The 27,166-nt window shown below is 43.8% G+C and overlaps 1 protein-coding gene across 13 annotated transcripts in view; it reads right to left on the minus strand.

The window, feature by feature from the left end:
• Kiaa1217 (KIAA1217 ortholog) overlaps window positions 1-27,166 on the minus strand; it is a 456,742-nt gene that overhangs the window by 220,971 nt on the left and 208,605 nt on the right. Inside the window, exon 1 of one of the 13 annotated variants that reach the window (XM_055593729.1) lies at window positions 20,451-20,471. The exons of the other annotated variants lie outside the window; for them this stretch is intronic. The gene's annotated coding sequence lies outside the window, so the exon portion shown is untranslated. Of the gene's footprint in view, window positions 1-20,450; window positions 20,472-27,166 lie in introns of those variants that run through there. 13 annotated transcript variants of the gene reach the window in all.

Below are 27,166 nucleotides of genomic sequence, written 5' to 3' on the forward strand. Positions count from 1 at the left end.
CAAGAATCAAAATTAATCTTCCTGCTCACATCTCTTCTGAGCCTCAACATATATTGTTTAACATTCTAATGATGGTGAATGATATCATACAGAATCTCAAACATAGTAGCCAAAACTTCACCTTCTTGAACCTCTTTCTTATCTTGCCACCTTAAAGACCACGAGAAAGTAAAGAGCCATCTAGAACTTCTTTTCCCCTCCTATTCACCAAATGCCATTGATTCCATAAACTGTAATTTTTAGTATACAGGAGGCCTACCTGCTTCTCTCTACTCTATTTCACAGGAATTCTTCCTAAACTGAACCTTCATGGTCCATCTTGAAGATTATTGCAATGAGCTGCCACTTCCCCACTTGCAGGCCATCTCTACTCTGTGGCCAGTGCCTTTCCTAAACCAAACCTAACCGTGTTGTTCATTTTCCCCTTCCTCCCTTCATCCCTTCCTTCCTTCCTTCCTTCCTTCCTTCCTTCCTTCCTTCCTTCCTTCCTCCCTCCCTCCCTCCCTCCCTCCCTTCCTTCCTAAGACAGCTTTTCGCTGTGCAGCCTTGCCTATCCTGGACTCACTTTGGAGACCAGGCTGGCCTTAAACTCACAAAGATCAGCCTGCCTCTGCCTCTCTGAGTGCTGGGATTAAAGGAGTGCGCCACCATGCCCAGCTCATTTTTTTTTTTAAAGCATAACACAAGCATTCTTCTCTGCCTGTCCACAATGAAGTGAGGCACCTCCTCTGCAACAGGTTCCTGCCACCATGAGACTCTGCCTAACCACTCAGGACCACACAAGTACAGACTACTGTTGAAGCAATGAGGCAAAATAAGTCCTACTTCCTTTGTTTGTTCAGAAAATTGTTCACAGCCTGGAGGTAACTGAATAGTACATGTCCCTTGGGCTTTGGTCACTTCTATTAGAGATCCATGACCTCTTCTCCTTCAAGCTTTGGTGTGTGCTTCACTGTGTGCTTGGGTGCTTACACTCCTTGCCCATTGAACTTGCCTGTCGTGACTCCATGAAGGTATTTCTTTTATGTGGAAAGCTCCTTGGCTCCACAGTGTGGCTTAGGAGCCACTTTTGTCTGCTCACGTGTCAGCAGCTTCTTCCTTACCACAGAACTTCTACAGTCTCTGAACAACCTGTTTATTTGCAGTCCCTACTGGACTGTAAACTTCTTATCCTCCCACCCCCACTGCCTAACAATCTCCAGAGCCGAGTGTCCGCATGCTCGATGGATGGAGGGATGACCATGAAGGCAAGGGAGCCCTACCTTTCTATGTCTACTGCGGGGCTCAACCTGCCAGATGCTCTGAACAAGCCCTCTCTCATCCATACAACACTGCAAGCTGTGTGTTATTTTTGGACTTCACAGACAAAGGTCAGTAGGATTAAATAGCTTTCTCTTAAATCACTAAGCTCTTAGTGAATTAAAGACAGATATTTGCAGACTTCAAGATTCCTGCTTATTACACTACAGTCCCTCCCAGCCCCTGTAACTAACACACACCCAGAAGAGTGCCCTGTGTTGGATCTCTGAGGGTAATCCTATCCACCTGCCTTCCTTTAATAAAATGAAGACTTTCTGGAAACTACATCTGCTGTCCTGAGAATGCTCTTCTTATGAAACCCTGCCTCTGTTTTCACTCAGAAGTTAAGAAGTAGCACTGCTACAGCCTGAAGCATCTTACTTAAGACACCTTTTCAGAGAGGGCAAAGACCACACTCACTCATCAGGTTTACAGAACAAAAGGCACGCATTTACAGAGTCTACACACTGAGCATCCCAGGGAGAGGCTGTGGGTGTGCTTTCTGTGGCAAGAGGAAGGCTCCCTAGAGAGCACCAGAAGCTCTGCTGGTGTCCTGAGGATATGGCATTTGCCTGGTGCTTGTTCAGGCAAGTCAGAGAGAAGACACGGAAAGATCTAGCTGGCAGCTAACCTGTCTTCTTTTTGACAAGTTCCCCAGGACAGCATCTCCTGAACTGCAGGTGTCCCAATTAGTGGGTGCATGTCACCAATCCACTGACTCCTAGAACCAAGGTAGGGTCCACCTCAGAAACACAAGAGGAAGCAATCTGGATGACATATCCAAACTACGACCTGAGTTGTTGAAAAGCCGCCATCTTCCTGTCAGGTTTTTTACGTACCTGAGCTCCCGTGGAAGCATACACTTGTAATCCAAGCTGGAGGAGCACAGGCCACATGTTAGGGCACACAGTGAATTCGAGGTCAGCCTAATCAACACAGTGAGATCTTACCTTAAGGTAGAACAGTTTAATATTGGTTTAAAAGTTTGGGGCAGTGGAGCTAGGCTATAGAGATGGCTCAGCAGCACTGGCTGCTGGTCCAGGAATCAGATCCAACCCACCATTCCCACAGTTCACAACTGTCTGTAAGTTAGCGGAGCTGCACGAGATGTGATATCCTCTTTGGGACTTCATGGGGACCAGACATGCACTTGGTACACAGACATGCATATAGGCAAAACATCTATAAACATAAGTAAAAAATAAAAATTAAATAAGTTAAAATTATGGGGCTCAGTAAGTAATAGCACTTACTACACAAGCCTGCTGACCTGAATTTGATTCCCAGAACCCAGGTTAAAAAAGCCTGATTGTGTCAAGCAGCTGTGACCTCTGCTCTCCTCTCCTGAGAGGAAGCCACAGGCCAGCACAGAGCACAACAACACAAGTAACAGAGACTGCTGCAAACAGTGTGGAAGGACACGTCCAACTCCTACAGCTGTCTTCTCATCTCTGCACTTAGTCTCTCCTTCTCTCTGTCTCTGGCGCGCGCGCGCGCGTGCACACACACACACACACACACACACACACACACACACACCACTTACTAAAATAAAATAGTTTTTAAAAACCTCTAGCCAAGATTTCTTCAGGAGTCCCTTCAAGAGAGTTTTGGGAAAATAGCAAATGTTTTTGAACAAGAGGGAATGTTTTTGTTTTTTTTTTAATTTTGCATTTCTGAAAAGTCCTTTCTTCTATAAAGGACAGAAAGATTCACCATCACCTAAGACCCTCCTTGCTCCTGTGTTACATCAGGTATGAGTGCAACAGTTGATCAACAAACACAAACTCTACTTGCTGCTTCCCATCTGACTGTACTAACAGCATGTAGAATGACATGAGATGGTAATATTGTTTCTAACAACATGTAGAATGAAATGAGATGGTAATATTGTTTCTAATAACCTTGTATCCCAGTTCCACCTAATTCCTAAATAATAGCAAAACCAACAGGGTCAAGCATTGGAATTTAAAAATTAAACTCTTCTTACAAATTCTAAGTGGACCTGGGTAAAAAGAGAAGTGGCCAAGTCTGGGGCAGCAACTGGTCCCTCAGCCATAACTCCTCTCAACTTTGTCACATCCGTGAGGACTGGAATAAGGAGGTTCTGTTTTAAAAACAATATTAAAAACAAACAAACAAACCAACCTAATAATGTAGCTGGGTGTGATAGTAAACATTTCTAATTTTAGTACTCAAGAGGCAGAGACAGAGGGATAACTGAGTTTGAGGCCAGCCAGGTCTATATAGTGAGTTCCAGAACAACCAAATTTACATAGTGAGACCTTGTCTCAAAACAAGCAGTAGCAAAACAAACTAAAAGTGGAGAAGCAACTGTAAGGGCCCTACCATAGCCTGCCCATAAAGGAGATGGCATTAGTACTTTGAAATTTTCTGTCTTTAATAAAACTACACAGAGGTTGAAAGTTAACACAGCTAGGAGCATCGATCTCATCTGCAAAGCTTCATAAGGAAGAAAAAAAGAATATACAGAAAACAGTCAACTATCATATTTTCAGATTCTCTAAGTTTTTCTACTAACCGAATTTCATATGCGGCCTCCACATCTACATCCACAGAACTGAACAGAACAGCAAACAAGCTGGGTTATCTCACAATCACGTACCCAGGTAGAATTCGACTCAGCAACACTCTGCCTTCCCATTTCAGTCTGAGTAAGCATTCTCTTTGTGGTCTGTTTAGTGCCTTGTGTGGTTTTTGTGTCTTTTGTCTTTTCTTTTTGATGATTTTGTGGTTGAACTGGCCCTTGAGAAGAGCGTGGAAGGGCTGTCTAGTGTTCTTAAGTACAGGAGGCTGTGATGTGCCTTATAGAGAAAACATGAGTACTAGATAAGCTTCATTCAAGCATGACTTACAGTTGGATGCTGTACACCTGAGTGGATGGTATTTAGTACAGAGTTTTTAAATGGAAACACATATGTACAGACAAAAGCTGTGCTTTGTGTTAATTAGCTGGTAAGAATACTGTAAGCAGAAATCTAATAGAGAAAGTTAGTACTCTGTAAAAGTCAATACTCCCTAACTCAGTCTGATGACTAATACTGACAGGCTCTAGAACCCCCTGGAATTCAGACTCTCCACATGTCTGTGGTGGTGTTGTAGACTAGACTCAATGCGGTGGGAAGACCCACCCGAACTGAACAGTACCAGCCCACGAGCAGGAGCCTTAGATTAAATTAAAAAAGAGAAAGCAAACAGCACCACGTTCCCTCTCCCTCTATTCCTGGCTAAGGACCGCTCATGCTCCCGAGCCACCACAAAAGCCACTGTACCCTCCAACTGTGAGCCAAAGTAAAACCTTTCCTTTTTTAACTCGCTTTTACCCTCTATTTGATCACAGCAGTAAGAAAAGGAATTGATGCACTATGATGCAAAATAAAATGTGACTGCTGCTAATAAGAACTGACTATACTTTCACGTTAGCATAAGTCTGTATGAATCTGTGAAATAGGATTAATAGTTAAACAGCAGAGGATAGTTAACATAATCAGCTCATCTCTTTTTACTATTTGATTTTTTAAGATCTTAAAGAACTTAATTTGAGACCACGGGGCTCGCACTAGACCTTCTGCGGTCCTTTGTAAATTGTGATTTTTTTTTTCTTTTTGAGACATTATAGAGTATATTAATCAGTGTCCTCTAGAGAAACAGAACTGATAGGATGAATCTTTAAAAGAGGGGTTTATTAGAATGGCTTACAGAGTGTGGTTCAGCTGGTCCAACAATGGCTGTCCACCAATGAAAAGTTCAAGAATCCAACAATTTTTCAGTCCAAGAGGCTGGATGTCTCAGCTGGTCTTCAGTACACTGGAATCCAGATGAGGTAGCTCTTACACCAGTGAAGGAATGGGCTTTACTGAGAGAGTGAAGTAAGCAGGCAGAGTAGCTGCTTCTCTTTGCCTTCCCCTTTATATAGGAGCCACTAGGTGCGACCCAAGGCAGGTATTCTCACCTCCAAGAATCCAGTTATCTATCACGAACATACCCAGTGAGTTGGGTTTTACTTAATTCCATATGTATCCAAGTTGACAACCAAAAATCGCCATCACAAAATCATTATGTTTAGCTTAGAAATAATAGACATTTCACCTTTTAAAAAATAAATCACAAATTTTTGTCACTTGCAAAATAGATTTCCACAAAATGACGGCTTCACTGGGGAACATATTCCCTGGGGCATTCTATCCTCAAGCACAGACTTCCCCACATGCACACTGAGATTCTGGGATGCTCGCTCTGCAGATGTGATCTTCACTAAGCACTGAAATGTTAATCTTCAACTTAGGAGCAAGACAGTTTTCCTGCCTGAGACACATTGTCAAATGTTCTCCAAATCCTATTCTTTGGAAAAGGTAGAGAGAAATATAATAGAAGATACACTAGAAAGCTAATAGAATTTAGAATTTAGAAAGATGGATTCAAGTTGTTAAGACAAAAAAAAAAAAAAAGGATAGTGCTTACTTCCAAAAAGAAAAGGATTAATTATTCTCCAAAGTTATCCAGCATCACTGGACCAAGCAGTTTTCAGCTCATCCCATGTATGTATACAGTTAGTAATTAGTCTGGTAATATATGGAATGTGAATCACCACATTCTGTTGTCAACCTGATTGGATTAATAGATACCTAGTAATAGCGGACACACTGATGTGTCTGGGAAGGCGTCTCGGAGACCACGAGGGCTCTGACTTACAGATCATACCTTTAACAGGAGGTGGGACAAGTTGAGAGTGGTGATAGAGTATGCGGGCCCCGTCGAAGGAGCATGTCCTTGAGACTGTATTTTAACCCTGCTATCTCCCAGTATTGCCACTTCTCTTGACTTCCTGTCAGCTAAGAAGTGAGAAGCTTGTTTCTCCACCTTCTCCTATCACCACACTGTTCTGCACAAATGCATGAGACCAAGCCACCCTGGCCTGATCCTTCTGAAATTGGGAGCAAGAACAAATCTTTTCCTCCTTCAGGTTATTCCACCATATAGTTTGATCATATGTGTACAAAAGTAACCAATACAGATACTACACTGGAAAATTCACCACGCCAGATGTCCCAGTTCCTTCAACAATAAACTGCACACAGAGAGCAGCAAAATCCTCTTTTGTGGAACTAAAAAACTGGGTTAAAAAAGAAAATAAGACAGAGTCAGCCATGTCATCTGACTGAGTGCCCCTTGAAGGAAGACTGAAAAATCTAATGAAGGCAAAACAGTAAAGATCTATTTTACTTCCTAAAAGATATTTAAAGATCCTCTGGACTCAGGCTTTGCAGGTGTTGATAAGGAATCTGGTCTCTTAAGTAGCCACAGGGAACCTGATCAGTCTCTAAACAGAATTCTTCCCCTTTCTGAGCCGGGCAAACTGAAGAGGCATTTCATGTATAAAACACCAACATCTCTGGTGTAGATTTGTTGTTAAAACTCCTAGAGCATTAATTAGTTCCTTAAAGTCTTTTTATTCTTGAAGCCAGCTCTCCATAAAGAGCCAGTAGGATGAGTGTCTGTGGAGCAAAGGTGTATTGATTTTTATGCAGTGGGAGTCCTTTGGCATTGTGTCAATAGTCTTGAGTCTTCATTCTCAGGCTGTGGAGACCAGAGGAACAAGATGGACGCTGTCCTCAGGTTTGCTCTTTTCATTAAGACTTTTCAAAGACGACTTATTCTAACATGCACTTACAAGAAACAAAAAAGAAAGAATTTTACCTCTAGGCAAAGAAGGGTAAAAAGCCCTCTGCAATATGTTTTATTTCACGGGGATCACTAGTGTGTGTGACAGTAGACCTCTGCAGACATTCTACAAGTGTTACTTACCATCGCCTTGAAAGAAATAGAAACTGAAAGGCAATCATTTAAACAATTCTGCTGCTTTGTTTGTTTCTCTGTGTAACCCTGACTTAGAACTTGCTCTATCACCAGACTTCAAATTTCCTACTTCTTAACATCTAACTTAGTTTGGTGAGAATGCATCTAGAATTGCTGTATACATTTTGGGTTGAATGTGACCTCAGTATTTTATTCCCATCAGTGGCAAGATAGCTTGCTTGGTGCAGACACAGCTCCCTAGAATACAGTAGTGTGAATTCTAGAATACAATTGTGTGTGTGTGTGTGTGTGTGTGTGTGTGTGTGTGTGTGTGTACACCTGGTTGTTCTGCCTGCATGCCTCTCTGTGTCTCGTGCCTGACATGAGACTAGAAGGCATCAGATCCCCTGGCACTGAAGTTAAAAATAGTTGTGAGCCATGCAGGTGCTGGAAATCAAACCCAGGTCCATCTGGAAGAGCAGCCAGTGCCCTCAGCTGCTGAGCCATCTCTCCAGCCCAGAGCACATTAGTTTTACAATTGATTGCTTGGAAGAGACATTTTAGAGTTGAAAGAAAATTCAGACATTACTCAGTTAAACATCCAATGTGGACGTTTCTGCAGTAGGTATGATGACCTAGTCCAAACAACAACTAAGAAACTCAGGTCACACGGTGAGTCAGAAGCAGGCCAGCCTAGTTCAGAGGCCCCCTGGCTCCTACTCTGGGTTCTGGCATTACTGAGTGATTTTCCTAGTATTGGTCATTCTCAGATTTCATTGTTTAACCAGATCACCATCTGTGGAAAAGGTGTTGATCATGTAGAGAGAAGTGAAGAGAAGGAGGCTCCCTTTACTCTCACAGTAGGGAGCACAGGGGAGTGTTAGTCTCGCCACCTCACTCCCAAGGGCCTTGGTCTTTCTCCGTTCCCTTGAACAGCTTAAAATGCAAGTGCATGAACCTCTCAACAGGGGCCATTTTAGCTTGTAGAAGGCTGAGTCAGACTAGAATGAAATAATCTTCATTGGTGCATGTTGAAGCCCAAAGCAATACACTGAGCTAGAACAAACTGTGCACAGGAGAAGGTGTGGAAAGTCCCCATAAGGACAATTTCATCATTCCTAGTTTTCATTCTCTTAGTGAGAAGTAGTAAATAGTTATTCTGAGAACTGAAATTAGCACTCATGATCCAAAATCTCAAAATTCCTGTGTGCTGGCTATTTGGAGTGGTTTTCATAGTATCTACAACTACTAACCTCCTAGGTAAATCATTACAAAACTCAATATTATTAAGTCCCGTATTCAAATATGTGTTGATGTTTTGCCTTCTGGAATAATATACTTTATATCAATCAAATGAGAAAATAATCCTAAAATTAAGGGCATTTAAAGAAACAATTCTGATGCCAAATTGGGAAAGAAAGCTTTAAATGTGCTTTGAAAATAGAGCCAAAGTACCCATTAAAGAAAAAAAATTACAGGCAAATTAAGAATATATTTTTTCCCAATGACATTGAATCTCAGTAATTTTCTCTACAATGATCTGAAAACCCTGTAATTCGCCTAGAAATCTGGCAATCTCACCCATTTCCCGTCAGCAGAACAAACAGAAAGGCATAGGGTGTGGTGAGCAGTACAAAGAAATATTGTCTTAGCTGGAGTGTGAGGGGTCACGCCAGGGTTATTCTTGAGTACCATCAAAAGAAATATACGCTACACTTCACAGTAAAGTGGCATATTTTCCATGTTTGCCAATTAGCCAAAAGATGAAAATAAGATGTCATTATTTGTGCAATTTACTGATTTATTTTAGTGGGATGTATACTCCTAAATTGCCCTCATGCCGATGGAAGGATGATATGTAAGTACTTGATCTAAGCGCCCACAAGAACATTGCCCTTGGGACCAAACAACTGGATGAGCATCAGGATCCTACGTCAGAATTTCATGTGACTGCCCTGTGTTCAATGACCAAAACTATTTCTTTACATCAGCAGTCTTGAATTTTAGTCCTGAGTAATTGTTCACAATATGTTTCACTAAGATGGAGATGAAAAATCAATTATTCTCTACTAGAAATCAAGGAATGTATTCAAAATTTTACACCTCTAACACCTTCACCCTACACACAGAGGAAATGCGCAGAGTTAAGAACCCTGTCCTGAGTTCCGTTTCCACAGCCACTGCTCAATCTAATTGTGCAGGTTGAATTTCTATACTCAGGGGAACACTGATCTCCTACAGCTGATTGGATGAGGCAAGACAGATGAGCCATGAAGACCCTTCACTATTCCAAACATAGACATGGGAGCTTAAAATATTTTTCATAGCACAAAGCCCCCATCTTTAGGTATGGAAAAGGCATGATACCTGATACCAATTATCAGCATTGTGTGGCCAGATCATGGCTCTCCTTTTCCTCCCTCTCTTCCTATTTCCCTCTCTCCCTTCCTTCTTCCTTTCTTTCTTAAAGACAGAGCCTCAATGTGCATCTGAGGGTGATCTTTTTGCTGCCTAAGCCGTGAACTTGTAATGCCTTGGCCTCCCTGGGGCTGGACTTACAGATCTGAGCCATCATACTCAACTTCCAAGCTTTCTTGAGAAAAATAAAACCTATTCCAGCATGAGGGCTGCACATATGAGAGACCAAGGACTCAGGGAGAAGTCAACACTCCTGCTTTCTGAGTGATAAGCCTTGAGCATGGGCGCCTGAGTCCCAACATTAGCCTGCATGTCTCTGCCTACACATTTCCTTGCTATATGCTTTCTTGAATGTTTAAGGCAATCCTTTTTAAAATGGACAAACCTTGGCAGGAAGTCAACAAGTTAATTGGCTGGAAGAAAATAAGGCCCAGCTCTGTGCCCATTTCAAATGCAGCATACAGCGCACAGGTAATTACTGTTGTGCCCTTTTTTTGAAAAACCCAACATAGGAAGTATGACTTTTCTACCCAAATGAACCCAGGGGTGATGTTTTACCAACAGTCCTTTCCTGTTCACCTACAATTTTATTTTTTCTTAACAGTAATTCCTCAGGATCGGGGCGCAGCTTACTGCCAGGGAACCTACCTAACATGCAAAAGTCCCTATCACTGCAATAAGGTAGAAGCAACTCCTGAAGCAGCCATTAGCCTGAGCGTAAGGTGATTAACTGCTACAGGCAGGGCTTCAGGGCAGGAACTCAGAGTTAAAGGGTAGGTTACCACCATCAATTACAGGGTAACTAGAAAGCTTGTCTCTCTTTAATTAAAGCTAAGGTAATAGGAAATGTTATTTGTAAAAAAATCCAGACCCATATACTGAATGGCAGCAGGGAGCCAGGCAGCAACACACACACAAAATGGCAAATCTCTTCTCAACCAAAAGCGTGCCTGGATAAGAAGATGATATGCACACTTCAGCTGGCACTTTTCTCTTCCAGAAGTGTCAGGACTCGCATTGGCCATCAACTACAAAAATAGCCTCTTCAGGAAAGCCAGCTTAGTGTTCTTAGCATGCTAACATTCTTTTAAGATTTACTCAAATGTCCCCTTTTCTCTAAAAAGGCTTTGAACCTTGGGAAAACCTTGCATTGGTCCAGATATGGCTTTCCACATCCAGCCAGCAGAACATTCACCTTCTTGGTTCTGTATGTATGCCAGTGTCTGTGGATAAACTGGAGCTTGTTGAAAACATAAAAGCCTTTGTTAATTATCCTCCCAGCAGCTGTGTGAATGTCTGGCTCTTAGTGGATTTTTAATAAAATTTCATTTAATTTTCCCAGAGAAAAGCAAAGGCCCAAATGTTATGAATAATTCAGCCCTGTATTATCAAACCTGAGAAATTTCCACTCCAACTCTTTTACCTCTGATTACAGTTAGTAAGATGATCATGATGTCATCCTGGCAGGTATCTTTTGAGCCTGTCATCAAACTGCAGAGAGGGAGTCACTGGAGAATAGTGGCCAAAAGTAGCAAAATGATAGCAAAATTGTCAAAAGATAAAGTATTTGGAAAAAATAATTTTAAAAAACATCAGTTTTGGGGGGGATGAATATAATCGAAATACATTGTGAGAAAATTTAAATACAATCAGTCTTTACTGGGTGAGGTGGTGCATGCCTCAACCCCAGCACTTGGAAGTAGTGCTGGAAGTAGAAGGTTGGAAAGTGTGAGGGTAATCTAGGGTGTTTAGGGAGACTCTTTCTCAGAAACAAACAAAACCACTAGAGAGATTGGGCTGGTTGCCCAGTTTCTTCTCTAACTTAAAGTTGCCTTAGGAAATAAGAGTCTTCTCTAAGACTTTGTTTTGAAAAAAGGCAAGAGCAGAAAGAGAGAGCCAAGGAAGAGGCAGGATAGCTCCATGGAGAGCAGGACATGCCCGAGAGTCATCCTGGAATGACACAGTGTGAACGAACTGTTCATTATGAAGATGATGGTCACAGGCTTGCCAGTTACAAAGATCTGACACTCTTTAAAGGACCAGACATACACAGTGGCACCATGCAGGTGATTTTCATTTCACCTGAATGAAACATTAGTGTACTTGAAACCAAGTGTAAAAATCAATTTAACTATCACGTATGGTCCAGTGGATGAATCCAGGTATCTGATGAGTCATGACGATGTCCTTGAATAACTATTAAGGCAACATAGTAGGAAGTTCCTGCATAATTAATATAAGAAGAGTGTTGATTGGGCCAGTGAGATGGCTTAGTAGGTAAAGGGGCTGACAAGGCTGATGACATGAGTTGAATCCCTGGTGAAAGGAATGAAGTGACTCTCAGAAGAGTCCTCTGACTCACCCATCCACCCCACACACATACATATGGTAGACAGACAGACAGATAGACAGATAGATAGACAGTCAAATAGATGTAAAAAGATGGCTCCAGTTGGTGGTATACACCTTTAATCCTAGCACTCAGGAGGCAGAGGCAGGCAAATTTCTAAAAATTAAGACAAACAAGGTCTACAGAGTGAGTTCAGGACAGCCAGGGTGCATACACAGAGAAACCCTGTCCTGAAAAAACAAAACAAAATAAAACAAACAAATATTGGTTATAATAAAAGCTGTTTCAAGAGTCTGAAGAAATGGCTCAGTAGTTAAGGGAGTTTATTGCTTTTGTAGGATACAGATTTGGTTCCTAGCACCTACACAATGGCTCACAACTATCTTCAGTTTCAGGAAACTACATCCTCTTCTGGCTTTCTCGGCTCCTCTGTGAAGGCAGTACACGTAAATTCACACAGGCAAACACACATACACATAAATAAAAATATTTTTAATAAACATTTAAGGCTGGGTTTGGGGGTTGCATACTTTTATTCCCAACAAGCAGAAGTGAGTTTTAGAGGCGGTGCTTCACAGTGAGACCTCGCCTCAAAAAAAAAAAAAAAAAAAAAAGAAAGAAACAAAAGTGTTTTGGCTAGTTTCTTTCCTATTCTCTACAAATCCTTATTTTGTTTTACAATGAAAGCTCTACGGTAGCTATCCCCTGCAAAGAGCCTCAGAAGGAAGCTTGCCATCCCTCTCAGCTCAGTAGCTTCCTGGAATGTCTGTGCGCGTCCCTTTGTGCAAATGCTTGGCTTTGTTTCTTTCTTCGCCTACGTTTGTTGGCTCTGAAGCTGGTCTTACTGGTTCAACAGGCTATCTATCACAGACAGCTTTCCCTTTATCTGCTCATACCACACTCAACTGGGCCCATCCGAGGGGTCTCCAGTTGCTTCCTCTTGCTCACCCCCTCTGTACTCACAGCAATCAGTACACATTCACTAGGTCCCTTAAAATATCTTGTTCCTGTCCTTCTACACATTTCAGATACTTTACAAAAATATGAAAAGGCAAGATTTGGAACAGTCTTGACCACTATTGTATATACTCTGCTCTCAGCCACCTCAGAACAGAGAGAGTAAAATGACTCTGTACCTGTTGTATGAATTTGGGGCTCATAACTGAGAAAGTACAGAACAGGTCCTCTCCAGCCACAGGTTCTGAATCTGTGGCTTCTGCACTCATCTGAGTTTATCCAATGGCATGCCAGAAATATTCAGAAAAAAAAATGCGTCTTCACTGAACATGTAAAAACTATTTGTCTCATGATTCCCTCAAATAAAACAGCAAAGAAATCCTATTTACACAGAACTCCCCTTTCTTAATGTATTATGAGCAATCTGGAGATGATTCAAAGCATACGAGGGTAGATGTCGGCTCTGGGCAAATCAGTGACTTCAGCATCTATGGATTTTGGTCTGTGTGGGAGCCTAGAACCACACATGGATAGAGTGAATATTTTTTTAATATCTAGCACCAACCCTATAATTGCCTTAACAAAGCAATTATATTCTCTTCCTAAACCATTATGAACATATATGTGTGCATTCATTCACATGTATTGTTTTCTATAATAAAAATGTTAGGCGCTATCCATAACATTGAAAGTTAACTTACTTCATCGCCTGAGAGGGGCCCACCTGATTCAGGTAACAGGAAAAAGCCCTTCAAATCCAACAACCAAACAATGCATGGTTGGCTAGTGTCCTAACCAAACAGTAAGAGGTTCCAGTAGGACAGTTAAGAGGGACAGTTGCTTTAGACACTGAGAACCCAGTCTTTCTTGAGGGACACTCCCAATGCCAAGCTTTCCTGGGGTGGCATTAAGACCCAGGCAGACAAAAAACCAACAGGCTGGTGTGGCAAGCATTTCCCACACTGCCGCAAGCACTGCCCTACAATGGTCTGGCATGCTGTACGCTTTGAAATCTGAGCCTCACCCACAGACACTTCCTTGAGAAGTCCCCCGGCCCCCAAAAAAGGAGCTGCCCAATAAAAGGAGCTGTAGAAGCACAATGGAGAAACTAATGAAGAGGTGTTGACCTGCTGTGTGTATCTACAGATTCTAGGAAGCAGAAGTCTGGGAAAGATGGGAGAGCAACAAGACCATGACTGGCCACCTCACTGGCCACCTCAGAGGTACCACCAAATTGTACCACAAACAGACACGGGAGCCTTCTACTAGCGACACTTTCTCAGGGGATTGGACTGTGTCCCTCATCTGTGACACATTTCACCTAGCCCATAAACTGGGACTTCTGAAAAGATTACTAAGCAGACCATGGCCTACCCACCTGACTAACAACACATGCCCAACCCCATGACTGATTGCTGAGACTCTCTATTGAAGCATTTTCTCCTCATGTGAGTCCCAACAGACCAGGGGATCAATATCTGAATGCTCAGCACAACTGTATATACTTCTGAAACAGGAAATCTGGATCCCAGTGTTAGTATTTTGGAACACACCTGCTTCTGGGTTACCCAGCAACCTATGATGATGTCATCATGTGTCACCAGCCAGCCAGGTGGCCACACCTGGAAGGCGTGGTTATTGTGCCCCCTTAAAGGGTCTACCCCAACACGTGGTCCCTCTCTTACACTCTTTCTTTCTCTCTCTTACTTCCCCTCTCATTCTCTCTTACACTCTTCTCTTTCTCTCTCTCTTGGGGCGCCCCCTTTCCCCTTCCCTTTTCCCCTCTCTTCCCCTACCATGTCCCGCTACCGACTTCCTCTGTACCCTTCTAATAAACCTCTCGCAGAGACGCAGAGAATATCGGTTGTCCTTCTTGTTCTTGTTGTTCTTGTTCTTCTTCTTCTTCTTGTTCTTCTTCTTCTTCTTCTTCTTCTTCTTCTTCTTCTTCTTCTTCTTCTTCTTCTTCTTCTTGATTAATAACACCTAGTTCCTCTGTTCTGTTCATTCCTTTCTCATTTGCATTGCTTTCCTCCCTGAATCCTCTGTGATGATGCGTCAACATATACATACATACATACACACACATACATACATATCCATCTATATAATTGGGTAGTATAGCATAATGGTAGCTACAAGTCAAGATTTCTTTTCCTCCATGTACAAGTACAGAGGAGGGTCTTCCGTCTGTGTTTGCCAAGAACTGGGTCCTGACAGGCCAAAGCATTCTGTCACCATGCCTTGGCTGAGTTGCTGCGAAGAGCTCACGTATTAAGTTTAGAGTGTTTGCCATGGTGAGCTCTGGCAAGCATCTTTGCCATGCAGCATCAGTTTTGCAGAGCTCTGTGTAGAGAGGCTCCTGCTGCCAAAGCATTAAAGCCAGGGAAAGGAGTGCTCAACCAATCCTAAATAAATCCAGAATTAGAACTCAGGGCCCACTTCTGTTAGGATTTTTGGAACAAAACCTGCTTCTGGGTTGCCTAGCAACTTATGATGTCATCATGTGTCACCGGCCAGGTGGCCACACCTGGAGGTCGTGGTTACCTTGCCCCTTAAAAGGACAACTCAACATGTGCTCTCTCTCTCTTGCTCCCTTGGTCTTTTCTCTATGGGATGCCCCCTCTCTCTTTCCCCTTCTCTCTCTTTTCCTTTTTCTCTCTTTTCCCCTCTCTTTCCCCCATCATGTCTTGCTCTCCTTACTTTCCCTTCTCTCTCTCTCTCCATATCCACCTAATAAACCTCTTTTATATATAAGATCTGTCATACGCCTAATTGTCTTTATTTAATTAAGTTTGTCCTATAACCTTACAACTTCCCCATAAGAACAATGCAAAACTCAGCACAGTAGGTCAGTTCAATCTGGAAGGCTGGTGCCAAATTCCACATGCCCATCTCAGAAGGCACACCATCACAGCACCAAGCCATGGTTGACTTGTGTTAGGACACATGCATGCACCATGCTAACACTGGTGCATACTCTGTGGCCCTGGCATTAAACACCTGCTGAAACTCTGAAACTAGCTCTCTTCTACAAAGAAGCCTTTGACCCTCTGCCTCCAATACTGAGACCATTATTAACCTCCACTCCCCTCTTGAGCATCCTATCAATGAGGTAAAGAACAGACATCTTCAATTCACAAACAGAACAGGAACGCAAAGTCAATAAGCCAACACTCCCCTGGCATGGGGTTGGGGGGGCACATTCCACAATTAGTCCTTTTTGTCAAGTGTATAAAAAGGATTTACAGACAAGATAGAATTGTTCGGAGACTAATAGTTCAAGACTGCCTTCTAGAATATCTTTGGGGCGGGTATTATTTCATAATACAAATGTTGATTGCAGCACATGTGGTTTTAACTAGTTAACAGTTTTCAGGGTCTCTGTCTCAGGTCACGGACTTCCCAATCACTCTGAGAGGCTTTCTAGAGAACAAGCATAAAATGTCTGCCTGAAGCTGCTCATTTGTGTCCCTTCCTAATCCTTCGAAGAGACACAACTCTGAACTTGATATTTCCAGATGGCAGTGCGCATGTGTGTGTGCGCGCGTGCGCGCATGTGTGCGCACGTGTTCACACACACACGCACACACACTAACTAAGGATTTTACAGAGAGATACTTCCATTTAAAATCATCTTTCTTTCCTCCTTACACCCTCACAACTGAAGATGAATGCCTTATGTTTTCTTTACAATGTGAGAAAAACAAACACGAGGGAGGCCTCACAGCAGGGAAAGCAGCAGGGCTGGAATTTTAAGCCATGGGAAAATCTCTAGTGAAGATGCCGGACCTCTTTGGAGCAACTAAGCCAAAGCATACTGGATGACAGGGTCTGGTGGTGTGTGTGTGTGTGTGTGTGTGTGTGTGTGTGTGTGTGTGTGTGTATTCGTGCCTGTGCACTGGAGGCTGGACCCAGTGGGCCCAGAAAGGAAGTAAGGCGGTGGAGGCTTCTTTGGATCTCCTTCACTCCCTTGTCTCCATCTGAGAGCAGGCCAGGGAGGAGGTTCCCCTGAAGCAGACATGGTGCAAACAGAGGGTTCAGTTCCAGGCTCTAAAGCACTGGTTCTCAATCTTCTCAATGCCTTGACCCCTTATGCTTCGTTCTTCATGCTGTGGGGACACCCAACCATAAAATTATTTCTGTTGCCGCTTCATAACTGTAATTTTGTTACTGTAAATATCAGATATGCAGGAAATCTAATATGGAACCCTGTGAAAAGGTTTTGACCCCCAAAGGGGTTGTGACCCCCAGGTGGAGAACCGCTGTTCTAGAACTCTCTAGAAAGGACGCTGAGGACAGCTTAGTTAGCTACAGGTATTCTGAAAATGTTCCTGTCTGGCAATTTCAAGCGATGTGGAAAAGCTCTAAGACCTGAGAATGAGACCTGTAAACATCTTTTTTCCTACCTGGGGCAACCCCCCTTCTCACACAGACCCACTTTCTCCCCCTCCCCCTTTTAATTTCCTGGTCACTTTAAGCAAATCAATCCTCTGCCTCAGTCTGTCTCTGCTCCAATCAGATAGTTCTTCATCTTCAGGGCTATCTCGGAGCTCAGGGCTGGGAGGCAGAACATCCTGCTGGGAAAAGGCATCAGGTGACACAGCACTGATAGCATCTAGAGGTCCACCGACAGAGTGACACCTAAGCCAAGGAATGCCAGGAATTGCACCTCACTGTAACACAGGCACCACACACTACTCCTGGACCCAGAGTCTCAGCCTGAAACTTTTATTAATTTGCCTCTTCGAACACTTCTTTTATCTCATTTCACTGTCAGCCCCAGATTTTGAAAGCCAGTCAAGATTTTTCGGACTCTGTATCCCTTGGAGAACATGCACACGTGTGGACCCTTTTTGTGCTCACCTCTGCCCTTTGCTTTGGAGGCCACACTAAGTGATCAAGTGTGATGCTGTCTCCTTTACTGGATAGAGTGGGGCACCCCCATCAGCGCAGCACGTGGGAGGCAGGGGGACTGCAGACAGCCAGAGCTGTATAGTGAAACCTTGCCTCAAAAGGGATGTGGCTTGGAGGAAACTGCTTGCTCAGCATGCCCAGAGCTGGCGATTTTACCCCAGCCCTGTAAACATGCAAATAAACATTTACTTGCTGTACCTTCGCTTTCCCAGTTTAGAGTCTGTCTGTATGTAATACTCAAACCCATCAGCACTCATCATCAGAGATCTTAAAACACTAGCATACAGGGGCTGGAGAGATGGCTCAGTGCTTAAGAGTTTGTTCCTCTTTTGCAGAGGTCCTGAGTCTGGATCTTAACACTCCTGGTAGGTAGTTCACAGCTGCTTGAAACCCAAGTTCCAGGGGACCCCATGCCCTCCTTAGGCACTTGCCCAAACATACACACACACACAGAGATACATGCAATGAAAATGTTTAAAAACAAAAGCAGTGCAAAGGACCCTGCTCAGCCTCCGTGGTTACCACAAAGTGATAAAAATGACTGAGGAGGTAGGGACCTGAGTCAGAAACTAGAATTCTGATTTATAGAACACTAGCATACAAGAAACACATCAGGGTGGGCATCCAAACCCCTGTCCACATCTGCCTTACCTCAAGGAAGTCACCAACTGGTAGAAGCCAGACTCCCAATTTACATCCCTAGCTGCCTCTGGGTCCCAGAGAAGACACCTGAGCTATCTGGCCTTTGGAACCTCCTCTATCTGTGGGGCTGACCTAGTTAACCTTTGGTCTCCCTGTGAGGCCTGTGATTCTCTGAGGTTCCTGTGACCTGAGTTGATAATCAGATCAAGACTTAGAAGAATAACTCGGTTGTACATGGAGCAGGAGTGAGGTTTGTTTGAGTTTATGCTCTGGGAGATGGAAAAGAATCAGAACACAGGCCACAGAGAGCCTTGTGCTGCTTCAACACATAGTGGAAAGAGGAAGTGCAAGTGTACACATGTAGGAGAGGGGACAGACCCAGCTCACAGTGACCTGCCGCCCCAGGAACTACTCCAGTCCGTCAAGAATTAGCCCGGGAGCAGAGAAAGCCAGTCAACAACATGGCTGCATGGCAGTCAGACGTCAGCGTGCATTTCAAGCGAGGCCCCAGGACCATGTCTGAGGCACTTATGTCACTCAGTCCAACTTAGTCCCAGCCACTCATTTATACATACCCCTCAGTCAAAAATACCTTTACAGCCCTTTCAAGTCCCTGGGCCTTTTACCTCCTACCTATGACCTGGTCACCTGTTGTTCAGTTACTCCTTCAGAGACCCAGCATTCTCTACCTTGTCCCACTTCCTTCTGTTTGGGACCATTTTGGGAACAACAAAAAGTCTAAAAAAAGTACATTGGCCGACCTTTAGCACTGACAGCTGCACTGTAGCCCAAACTGAACATCTGAATGTTCCAATGCACACACATATTTACTCCCAAATGTATGTGTACACACACACACACACCACAAAGCCAGTCCTCATATTTCCCAGCCCATGGTTTCTACTAAAATTGCAAACTCAGGCTTGTGAGAACTACAGTTAGTTCTGTTCCTTCAGAAAATTTATTTTCCCCCCCTTTACTTTGTTCCCCTCTCAAACCTGGTTACCCACCCCTATTTCATGAGGTTTCATCCCAGAACATGATTCTGGCAGTAAGAAGACAGGTCCCTGAAATAACGGATCAGAAATACACCAAATGAATGCCATTTTAGGGCTTTCTTGTTCTGAAGTTTTACTTTTTCTCTATGGGAGCTTCTACAAAATCCCTCCCAACTTCTCCACTGAGCCAAAAGTCTATCCTCACAGAACACAGCAGATCAGCTTCGCGCTCCTGTGGAGCCACACTGCTTCCCCCGCCCACTCTCGCGCAAGACTGCACAGCCCCTGCACAGATCAATCCAGGGTTCTAAGTCAGGCAGGGACAAGACAGGGCGTGCTGCGGCTTCACCTTACCTTTGCGGAGGTGAGGCAACCCAGCTCAGGAGCAGCTGCCTTGCGTCTGTTTTAGGAACTCTTGGGCTGGGGTCAGCACAGCGGTAGAGCTCTTTGCCTAGCTCACACAGGGCTGCAGTTCCATGCCCACCACTGCAAAAACCAACAGAGCTAACTGGCATACTGCCAGAGAACCAAAGCAAGTGGAAGAAGAGATGTGCTCTCCTGAGTCTCGAGAAAACTGGTTTGAAGGTGGGTTTTTGTTCTTGTTTTTCTGTTTCATTTTTTTACTTATTTTGAGGCAAAGAGACTCGAAATTGCTCTCTTGTGTTAGGCCAAACACTGGGGTTTTTACTTGAGGGCACAGTACTCAGTTTCTAACCTGTACTTGGCATTTCTAAACCAGGGCCCACAGACAGGAAGTCAGAGAACAGCAAGGTGAGCCGCGATGGGTGCACTTAACTTAAAAACATTTCATTTAATCAAGACAAAGGCTTCCTACTTTTTGCAGAGAATTAAGATTTAAAGAAAAAAGTTCCACCATAAGGAAAGCAATTGAGATATCATTAAACAAGATTTAACAGCTGAGAACAATCATCTTGGGTCTGAGAACTATAATTTAATTTAAAAATGACCACATGACCTCCGGACCTCCGGCCAGGAATCAGAAACATGACACAGCAGTTTAAAGACACCTGGGAAGAATCACAGGACTTCTGTACCTGTCTCCTGCCTGCTGCACCATGGGGCCTCCAACAGCAGAAATAACCGAGGCTTCTTTCCCTCCTTGGCCTTTCCCGTGGAGAGCAGGCTGAAGGTTTCATGTCCAGGTCCAGCTGTGGCCATCAGCCAGACCTCTGAGCAGAAAAGGGACCGGCCCATGAGCGGCAGGTTCTGCCCCCTCCAAGAGCAGTTGAACTGCAGCCTAGTCCATTCTTCCAGCTAGCTGGCCTGCCACAACCCACAGACAGACAGGCAGGCTCAGGATTGAGAGTGTGATTCATTCATATAGAAAATACCGGTTTTTTCACTGCTATGCAAATGCACTGGGGGTGGAGTTTTATTAAATGTGGATATGAACACCAAAATTCCCAGCAAGAATGTGTCTCTTGAAAGTACATTTCATTCAGCTAAATAAGCTCCGCCCACATACCAGTCATTAAAGAAAATGGAGGTTGGAGGGGCCATTTCTAGCTCCCTGGTATATGGTGGGACAGTCATGGACACAAACAGTGGGACTGGAGGCAGAGCCCTGTGTAAATCAACTGACAATGCGTAAACTGGCAACTGTTTCAATGCTTGTGTGTGGGTCAATGCCTCATTAATCTGAAGTTTCAGAGTTAAACTCTGATGTCCAAATGTTTGAAAACCACTCAAGGCCACCCCTGCCCCAGCCCTAGGCTTCCGCTGGCACTGCCTATCTCCCCCACCTCACCTGGCTACTGTCCTGGTCCACCTTTGGCTCCTACAGGCAAGACAGATTCAGGCCACATCAGCCCAGAGCCCACTTCCCGTAAAGTGCGGGAGTTGAGTGCTACCTCATGAGCTGGCCAGTAATTTCCACAAACAAATCCAAACTGACCAAGACCCCATGTTGAAGGTGTCAGCAGGACTTAAATGCTGACAGCCCAGGGCTGGAAGGAGTGCACACGCTTAGCATGTGAGGCCCTGGGTTTGATGCCACAGCAATACAAAACAAAAAACAAAATCAGTCTACACTCCCGTTTTGTTTGCCAACCTTCCCAGGATACATTTAGTGTCTTGGTCTGAGCCAGGTTGCAGGAAATGCTTCAGCAAATTCTCTGAACTATATATTAATGACTTTTCTTTTTCCACTGAGAGCCGATGACAGGTCCGAGGTGCTATCATGTCACTGGAATGGCCCTGAACCAGGAACCTAGAGCCCATGAATCTTGCTTCAGACCTCACCGCACCCCTGTACACTTTCCATGCTATATACCTGGCACCGTGAGTACCCTGTTTTGTGATCAAAAGGAAACACCTCAGTAACTGCAATGCACTTTCTCAATGTGATTTAAAGTAGGAAAAACAGAACAGAAATAACATTTGCCCCTGGGGGTTAGTGGCAGAAGCAGAATTGTGCTTCTGAACACCAGGCATGGGACCAGAGGTACAAAGCGCAGGAAGAGCCCCAGAACTTTGTGCAGTGTGGCTTTCGCACTCTCCAGCACCTTTTCTACTTCCACAGTGTTCCTCTAGGGACAGCTACACTGATGGAGACGGACGTGAGCTCAGTCACGGTGTCCGCTGCTTAGGTGGCTAGCTCTCTAAAGGGTAACATTGCAACAAAAGCTAAAAAGACTACACCACTCCCTGGCTTGAAATCCTCTGCGCTACAGCAAGAAAACGCTCTAATGTCCTACCTCCTGCTCAGAAACCACAGTCACCTCCACCAGGTCACCTCAGTTGTTCAACAGAGAAGACCGCTGTGCCCCGGGACCTCTGTCCTGGGTGTTCTTCACCAGAAAAGTCCAAGCTTCGTTCCCTTCAAGGCTGGCTGGCTTCTTCCCATATAGCCCGCTTTATTTTCTTTGTGGAATTTATAGTAACCTGAGATTCTCTAGACAATGGACCCTCTTCCTCAGGTGACATGCTTCCAGCCCACAGTGAGTGCTCAAAGTGTCAGTGACGGTCAGTACCCCATGCATGGCAAACCTGTGATTTATTAAGTGTGAGAGTAAAGCCTTTGTGGTTAGAATAAAGATTGTGTGCTGACACACACCATTAATTTCAGTGCTCAGTGCCACACACTTTCAGTCCCAGCACTCAGGAGGCAGAGGCAGGAACTCTGTGAGTTCCAGGACAGCCTGGTCTACAGTGTAACTTCCAGGCCAGCCAGAGTTACACAGAGAAACCTTGTCTTGAGAATAACACAAACAAACAAACAAACAAACAAAAAACAAAATCAGTGTTTGGGAGGCAGAAGCAGGTGTATCTCTATGAGTTGGAGACCATCCTGGTCAACACGGTGAGTTCCAGGAGAGCCAAGTTTACATAGAAAGAGCCTGTTTATGAAACAACAAAAAGAAAATAACATAAATGCTTAAACATACAAGGCATATTCCAAGACCCTTTTGTTGGTGGTGGTTGCGGTACTCAGTAAAAAGCCACTATGTTGGACCTTTTTACTCTTCAGGAAACTGAGCCATCTTGCCCTAGTGAACTTCCAAAGCTTCAGATTCCTTCTCCATGAAGCTAGAGTGACTCTTGTACTTACTCAAGGGGATCTTCCACCCTCAGAATAATTTGAGACATTGGGCAAAAAGCAGTTGTGCCTCATAAAATGTCACGGCATGTTCCCAGTAGAGCCACTGCCAGGTACTGAGCACCCACCAGATTCTGGGTACTGGGCTGAGTACTCCTCACACCTTGAATGCAGGCACTTTTGCTGAGCAGGAAACAGAGAAGCTTATGCTGTGTGCCCTGCTCAAGACCACACAAATCCCAGGTTGTGGGACAGCACTTAGGCTGTCTAGCAACAAAGGTGAGATTCCTTCCACCCCAGCCCAGCACATTTTTCCTCCAGGAAAAATGCCATACAAATGTCAGGTTAGGGTCAGTGAACACAGCAGGGGTCAGGCAGGTGTGTGCAGCCCAAAACTTGTGCCTCGTCTTAACTTGACTCTACCATACTTTTTGACAGAAAAGTTAAGCCCCAGGTTTCTTGACAGCTTATATATTTTTGTTTGTTTGGGTTTGTTGTTGTTGTTTTGTCTTTGTTGTTATTTTTTAAAACTTTTTATTAATTCTTTGTGATTTCACATCGTGAACCCCAATCCCTCTTATCTCCCTGGTTTTTCACATGTGCCCTCTGCCCTTGCAATCTTCCCCACAAAACAAACAATCAATAAACAAACAGACAAATAAGAAAAAAACATTTCCCCATGGAAACTGTATATGTCATGGTGTGTCACAGAGTGGGGTATAAGAAATTTCATTTTTTAGGTGAACACCACCTGATTCTATAAAGTTTTAGTGATTTCAATTTTGATTCTTGTTTCTTTTCTGTTTTACAGAGATGGAGGTGGAACTTAGGCCCTCATGCACTGCAGACTCCATGCTCTGTCCCACCCCTAGTTTTACATTCTATGGAAACTTACAGAGATCATCACACAGGCCTTCCTAGAGCCCGGTACTAAGGTCAGCCAGCTTCTCTCCAGTCTTATTTCTGACTATGAAAGTTGCCAAACTTGTCCCTTCCATTCCAGTGAGCACTTCTGAAATCTCACATGAAAACAAGAAATGTGTGCCTATGTGTGTGGGCTTGGGGACACTGAGCAAGGGAGCAGGGTTCAGTGCAAGGAGCAGTGCTCAGTGACCCCTGCTCTACCAGCCACCTAGAGCTCACTTTCCAGGGACTTAGAGGCTCTGTCTGGAGAGAGCAGGTCTCTGAGCTATAGTGCTGGGAAGAAAGTTGCTTCACAGCTGCATCTGACATTCCTCATGCGAAATCTCCAGGCCTGACTTCAGGGCTGAGAAAGCTTCGTCCTTTCAGTTCTCCACTCCTTGGTTGTTGAAATGGGAGGAGATACAAAGGAAAAGTCTAGGCCTGGGAAGCCCTAATTAAAGCATCTGAAATCTAACCTCTTCAACAAACTGCATTCCATAGCACACGCATTAGGGAAATACCAGAATGACTGCACAGACTGAAGTTAGAATCGCTGAGTTCAAATCCCCATTCCTTTGCCTTTAGCATCAGGATTCTCCCTTGTCCTCAGTCTTGGTACCGTTTTTTACACATCTCTCTTTTTAAAATGTTTTACTAATTTGTTTCTATGTGCTGTATTTATAGCAAAGTGATACAGTGTAGAGCCCAGGGAGTCGCAGGTTTGGGAAGAGTCTTTATCTGTTGTGTCTTCTTGATGGCCCTATGTGTATCAGTTCATACATAGAGATGTTTATTCAAAAATGATAATTATAATGTACGGTGTTTCTGACATGTAGTAGCATGTATGGGGATTCCAGTATTAACACTCATACTTGTTTTCAGTGATCCCTGGATATATACCAGCAAAAGTTTAACTGTATTGGATTAGAATGTACAAAGAAATTTGACTTCTGTGTGTCTGTGTACCATAAAAAATCCTGTGGTGGGCTGGCAATACAGTTCAGCAGGCAAAGGCACTTGTGGCCAAGATTAAAGACCAAAGTGCAATCTCTGAAACCTGCATGAAAGAACTTTCCAAGAGCTGTCCTTTGAGTTCCACAAGCCCATCATGTCACATGTGTGCCCACCTCTATAAAACAAACCTATGGTATTGGGAGGAAGAAAATATTGTATTTTTTCAACAATATAGGAAGCTTGGCCCATTTTTCTAATGATTTATAAGCTGTATTTGTCTTAGAAGTCAACTACCTCCCCCAGGGCAACAGTAATTATATTTTCTGTAATGAAATTGCTTCAATTATGGCTTTCCCTTGATTTGCACATCACAGCCATGAGCTTCTCCTTTTAACTCCAAACTGAGTTGTTCTAACTTGAGTTGTTTCTCATGCTTTTTCTGGGTTAACTGACTAATGGCAAGTGTGTGCCCAGCCATGAAATACTGTATGGAGATGAGAGTGCCATGGCTGCACGGCTGCGGCATCTCCGGGGAGCAGGGGATCTCATGAGCAGTTACTGTGCGGGCAACACCGATTTATGCCAGCAGACACACAAGCAATCCCACTGTACTTGAGGGCTGCACAGGCTCTGGAGACACTTTTAAAAAGCATTGGAGCCTAGAAGTGTCGGTGAATGCCTTTAATCCCAGCACTTGGGAGGCTGAGGCAGGTGGATCTGAGTTCCGGGGCAGCCTGCTCTATAGAGTGTCTGGGACAGCCAAGGCTACATGAAGAAGCCTCGTCTCAAACAACAACAACAATAAAAGAATTGGAGCTTCAGTCATGCCCAAAGCTTTCTTCAGGGTGTTCACACTGCTACTTGTAACTTTCTCCGCAGAGGACACTCTCTGAGGAAGTGTTTTCTATCACTGACTTTTCCTGCTCTGAACAGAAAAGCTCTAACAGATTAGGAAAATTGTAATATTCTGAGTTTTAAAATGAAGCTTTATTTAAGAGGCTGAATTTCCATTGAACTTTTAGAAACATCCCATAAAAACCTAACTGGGAGTCAGGGGAGCGCTCCTCTAATCTCGGCACTTGGGAGACTGACATGAATTTAAAAGCCCAGCCTGTCTACACAATGAGAACCCCATCTCAAAATTAAACCAAAACAATAAAACACCTACATAGTGTTTATCCATCTTGCTAAGGTCCAGGATTCGGTAATGAAGTGAACGTTTTGTATGATGGGCTAGAAGATGCTAGCTGCTTTCGGTGAAGAAGTTCAGACAGCCCAAAAATATCTCAACCTAAAAAGACCCAACACCCTGTTACTCAGGATCCAAATTAGTGCTTGTTTGGGAAGGAGGGATACAGACTGCACACCCATGAAGGAGAGAGAAAAGCCCGCTTCCTTCCACAAGCAACAGAGGCTGCCTTGGTGGAGATGAGGTCACAGTTTTGTCCACCTGTTAGACTGCTGGCCTCCATCGAGAACACAGGCTGGAGGCCAGGACAACTACTCACCTTGTAAACTGTTTTTGAAAGTCAGAGCACTGCATGCTTGTGAGAAAAGTATGAATAGTAAAGGAACCAAAAACTAAAACTTCCACACTTACGATTCTGCTGGCCTGTTTCTGATTTACTGGAAGTATCACTAACATGACACATACTGGTTCAATACAAATGTGACCCACTCTTTCTAGCAGCCATGGAATCACATGCATGATGCCAATACTGTGCACTGCTCAGATAGCCTTACTTGGTCCTGGATCATGACTGCATCTAGGGTTTCCAACCCTTGTCATAACGTGGCACTGCTTGTACCTGGATCATGTGGAAGTGACGTCACATGCCCTGTGCCATGCCCATCCACAACACTAACCAGTATTTCCTAAATATTTTTGGGTGATACCATTCAGCACTGATAATCTGATTTGACGCCCAGAAATTTGTCTTTTAGATGTGCTGATATGTTTAAGGACACAAGGAGGGTCACTGCAGTCATATGCACGATGGGGAAACAAACAAACAAAAAGCAGCGATCTACACAGCAATTTTCAAAGGTCAGATTGAGGTATTATAGGACCATTCTGATAATTGCTCTTAAAACAGAATTGTTCTGAGTCAGTTAATGCTATGCTCTTATATATACACATACACACACACACACACACACTTATATATACAACACAAACAACACACACTCCTACACAAATGGACACACAGACTCATGCATACACACACAACACTCCAGACACACTAATACACAAATGGACACACGCACTCATTCATACACACACCATACCATATACACTTATACACACAGGATATACACACTCATGCATACACACACAACACACTCATACACACA

This window comes from Psammomys obesus, unplaced genomic scaffold (genome assembly GCF_907164565.1).
Source record: "Psammomys obesus unplaced genomic scaffold, mPsaObe1.curated_primary_1811, whole genome shotgun sequence".
Taxonomy (NCBI): domain Eukaryota; kingdom Metazoa; phylum Chordata; class Mammalia; order Rodentia; family Muridae; genus Psammomys; species Psammomys obesus.